Source organism: Vitis riparia, chromosome 6, assembly GCF_004353265.1.
Source record: "Vitis riparia cultivar Riparia Gloire de Montpellier isolate 1030 chromosome 6, EGFV_Vit.rip_1.0, whole genome shotgun sequence".
In the NCBI taxonomy this organism is placed as follows: Eukaryota; Viridiplantae; Streptophyta; class Magnoliopsida; order Vitales; family Vitaceae; genus Vitis; species Vitis riparia.
In genome coordinates, this window is record NC_048436.1 from 9,467,870 (window position 1) to 9,472,892 (window position 5,023).

Below are 5,023 nucleotides of genomic sequence, written 5' to 3' on the forward strand. Positions count from 1 at the left end.
TGACACTATTGTCTTTTGTGAGGCTAAGAAGGAGTACTTAACGAACTTGAGTGGATTTTGTTCTGGTTTGAAGCCGCTTCAGGGTTAAGAATAATTTGGCTAAAAGTGAGATCATTCCAGTAGGGGAGGTGCAAGGGATAGAGGAGCTGGCTATGGAGTTAGGGTGTAGGGTGGGCAGCTGCCGACTGTGTATTTGGGTTGCCTCTGGGGGTGCCTAATAAGGCTGTCTATGGGTGGGATGGGTAGGAAGAGAAAATGAGAAGGAGGCTTGCCCTTTGGAAGAGTCAATATATTTAAAGGGCGGAGAATCACACTAATCAAAGCACAATGGTTAGCATGCCAATGTATCAGATGTCTTTATTCCGAATGCCCATTTCTGTGGCAAGAAGATTAGAAAAATTGCAAAGAGACTTCTTGTGGGGAGGGGGTCACATGGAGAGGAAAGCTCATCTTGTTAAATGGGAAGTGGTGTGTGGGGATAAGGAGAACGGGGGCTTGGAATTAGGAAGTTTACCCTTATGAATAAAGCATTACTTGGTAAATGGACTTGGAGATTCGCTTCTGATAAGGAGGCCCTTTGGAAGCAAGTGCTGGTGGCAAAGTATGGTTAAGAGGATCACGGCTGGAGGACCAAAAAGGTTGTGGGTGAGTGTGGGGTGGGGTGTGGAAGGAGATTTTAAAGGAAGTTGGTTGTGCTGGGATAAAATGGTGTTCAATGTGGGGAAAGGCAATAAAATCAGGTTCTGGACTGACATGTAGTGTGGGGATTCAGCACTATCCAAAGGTTCCCGCATCTCTACATCTTGGCAGCCCATAGAAACGCGTTAGTTGAAGACATGTGAGACCAGAATGTTGGAGAAGGAGGCTAGAACTGAGATTTATTAGGGATTTTAATGACTGGGAGGTGGAGATGGTAGGTGAGCTGCTCCAAGCGTTGAGAGGTTTCAGGATTACTTGGGAGGAAGGCTCGGTTTCTTGGAAGGGAGGGGGAAGTGGGCAGTTTTAGAGTGAAGGATGCGTATAGCTGGTTGGATAGGCCTATGGATGTCATCTTCCCGAAAAACAAAATTTGGATGGAAAGAGTCCCAACTAAAATCATGTTTTTTGCGTGGAAGCGACTTGGGGAAAGATTTTGACTCTTGATAGACTCCAAAAGAGAGGATGGCAGCTCCCTAATCGGTTTTTTTGTGTGTTTGCGAAGCCAAAAGTGTGAATCACATTCTTATTCATTGTACAGTGGCCAGAGTGCTATGGACTTAGTATTGGGTTTAGTTGGGGTCAAGTGGGTGTTCCCTAATATTGTAAAGGAGGTTTTATACAGCTGGGGGGTGCTTTTGTGGGGAAAAAAAGGAAAAAGTTTGGAATTCTATTCCGTTATTCATTTTTGGATGGTTGAAAGGAAAGGAATAGATTAGCATTTAGGGGGGGGGGGGGGGGGGATTTAGCAATTCAGAGGTTTAAGTATTCTTTTGTATGTAATATTTGGGTTGGGTTAAATTGTATATGGAAGAGGAGCCGCATTCCCTTTTAGGTTTCCTAGAGTGGCTTGCCTCCAGTTAAGGGGTGGTTTGTTTTTTGGCCTTTTTGCTTGTAAGGCCTTTGCTGCCTTGTATACTGTATACTTTGGGGCTCTTTAGCCTTCTTTTAATGAATTGTGCTTGCTTATCAAAAAAAAAATATATAGTGTAGGAATTCAGAGAATAAAATCCCCATTAAATAGGGATTAGTTAACTTGTTTATCTCCTTTTAAATAAAAAGATAAGGATCAATTCCAAATCTCATTTTTGTATTTCATTTTAAGGTGTTTATCCCTTAGTTTTAGAGATAGCTTTATGGTCCTAGAATTAAGGAATTATCTATGGCAGGTTGTTTCCATCTTTCCTATTTGTGTACTATTATTGCTCATGGTGAAAAATAAGAAAAATGGATTTTTCCTCTCTATCATTCTTGATGGTATCAGAGATAAATTTGGCTTCTTAGGGTTTCAATTTTTTCTCAAGCCTTCATCGCTGGTTGTTTAAGAACCTGCAGAAATTTGTTTTTTGAACAAAAAAAATTCTACTCTGTTTTTTAATCCAAAAACAGAGCATTTCTTGCTATGGCTTGAATTGCTACAGCCTTTTCATTGACAATCAGATTTTCTGTTCCAGCACTGCCTTATAACCCTTCCTCAGCCTTTTCTGTTTTTTTTTTTTTTTTTAATTCTGCTCTGTTTTTTTGTCCACATCCATCAACACAATATGAGCAAACTTGACCCTAAAGCCAACAAATATCTTTTCTTTGGATATTCCCCCACTCAAAAAGGGTACAAGTGCTATTCCCCTGCTATCAAGAAATTCTGTCACCTTCCTTGAAAATCAACCATTTTTCACCAAAAATAACATTCAAGGGGGAACATTTAAGAATGTGATTTTTGGTTTCAAGAAGTTCCCAAAATTGAACCTAGTGCTTCAGTTAACCAACCTATACCTGATATACCTCAACCTATCCTTCCTAAAATTGCTCCTGAACAACCTGTCCCTTCAACCTCTCAATCTAAGCCAACTATTCCTACCTCTTCTTCTACAAAACATGCAAATAACATTGAGTTACATGTTTATTCAAGGAGGAAAAGGCCTCGAGAAGAATTAGAGGATCACACTATTCTAGAGCAAAACCAAGAATCCAATCCAAGATCAGAAAGTCCAAGTAACTCAATTCAAGAAACTAAAGTTTATGATACTCCTAATGATCTTTATATGCCTATTGCTCTAAGAAAAGGCGTAAGATCATGTACCCAACATCCAATCTCTAATTTTATTTCTTATGATAGATTATCATCAAAATATCATGCATTTGTTACTAATCTATCAAATATAAAGATTCCAAGGAGTATCCGTGAAGCTCTAGAAAACCCTGATTGGGGGCAGGCTGTAGATGATGAAATCAGGGTGTTGAAAAAGAATGGGACTTGGAAATTATTAGACTTGCCAAAGGGAAGCAACCAGTTGGATGTAAGTGGATCTTCACTGTTAAGTACAAGTCAGATGGAAGGGTAGAACGGTATAAGGCAAGACTTGTGGCCAAGGGATTCACTCAGACCTATGGCATAGACTACCAAGAGACATTTGCCCATGTTGCCAAACTTAATACCATGAGAGTACTGTTGTCTTTAGCAGTCAATCTAGATTGGACTCTTCAACAATTGGATGTCAAGAATGCTTTCCTCAATGGAGATCTAGAAAATGAAGTCTATATGAAAATCCCTCTACTATTTGAGAATAAAGCCAATGTTATTAAGGTTTGTAAACTTCAAAAATCCTTATATGGACTTAAAAAATCTCCCAGAGCATGGTTTGATAGGGTTACTAAGGCGGTTAAGAAACATGGGTACATACAAGGACAAACAAATCATACTCTATTCATCAAACATTCCTTGAATGGGAAGATTACTATTCTTATCGTCAATGTTGATGATATTATCTTGACAAAGAATCATATAAATGAAATGGACAAGTTGAAGGAAGTATTGGCCAATGAGTTTGAAATAAAAGACCTAAGACCTCTCAAATATTTCCTAGGCATGGAAGTGGATCGCTCAAAGAAAGGTATTGTAGTTTCTCAGTGGAAATATGTTCTGGATTTACTAAAGGAAATAGGGATGCTAGATGTAAGCCTTCAAATACTTCCATAGAATCAAACTACAAAGAAGGACTAATGACAAAAAGCCCCCAATTGACAAAGGAAGGTACCAATGACTTATAGGGAAAATCAATTTATCTTGCCCAAACACGACCTGATATTTGTTTTTCAGTAAGTGTCGTAAGTCAATATATGAACAATCCTAATGAAGAGCACCTTGAAGTCGTCTATCGAATTTTATGGTATTTAAAGATAACACCAGGAAAAGGTCTCTACTTTAGAAAGGGAATCAACAAAGGAATTGAAGTCTACTTTGATGTTGATTGGCAGGATTCATTCATAACAGAAGGTTTATTATTGGCTACTGCACCTATGTTTGAGGGAATCATGTAACTTGGCAGAGTAAGAAGCAATCTGTTGTAGCAAGAAGTGGTGCTAGCAAGAAGTAGTGTTGTGGCAGAGTTCAGGGCTCTTGCTCAAGGTATTTGTGAAGGAATATGCCTGAAAAGATTACTTGAAGAATTGAGAATTGAAGCTGATGGAGTAATGAGTGTTTTTTTTGTGACAATTTAGCAGCAATCAGCATTGCAAAAAATCCAATTCATCATGAACCAAACATGTTGAAATAGATCGTCACTTCATCAAAGAAATGATTGAAGAAGGGATACTCCATTTGATCCATACTCTGACTAGTTTGCAAGTAGCTAATATTTTCACAAAAGCTCTTCCAAGGGTGAAGTTCGAGGAATTGATTTCCAAGCTGGGAATGATAGACATCCATTCCCCAGCTTGAGGGGGAGTGTAGGAATTCAAAGAATAAAATCCCTATTAAATAGGGATTAGTTGACTTGTTTATCTCCTTTTAAATAAAGAGATATAAATCAATTAATAGGGATTAGTTGATCTGTTTGTCTCCTTTTAAATAAAGAGATAAGGATCAATTCCAAATCTCATTTTTTTATTTCAGTTTACATGTTTATCCCTTAGTTATAGGGATGGCTTTATAGTCCTAGAATTAAGGAATTATCTATGGCAGGTTGTTGCCATCTTTCTTATTTATGTACTAATATTGCTAACGGCGAAAAATAAGAAAAATAGAGTTTCTGCTCTCTATCATTCTTGATATAGCAATATTTACTTGACAAATAGCGTCAAGTGGGATCTTACTTAACAAACAGTCCTCTCCAAGTGGCACCAAAGAAATCAGTTATAGGGACTGATGATAATGAACTTATCAAACAAGAAATGCAGACTTTGCTCTAATAAATGTCTAAATGAAGACATGGTCAGTCTAAAAAAGCATTACAATTTCTACTTGAAAGGCTCTGAAGAGAAATAAACTATATTAATGAACAGTTTAAATAGCACCAACAAGAATGAGCAGTGAAGAAAATTCACATAA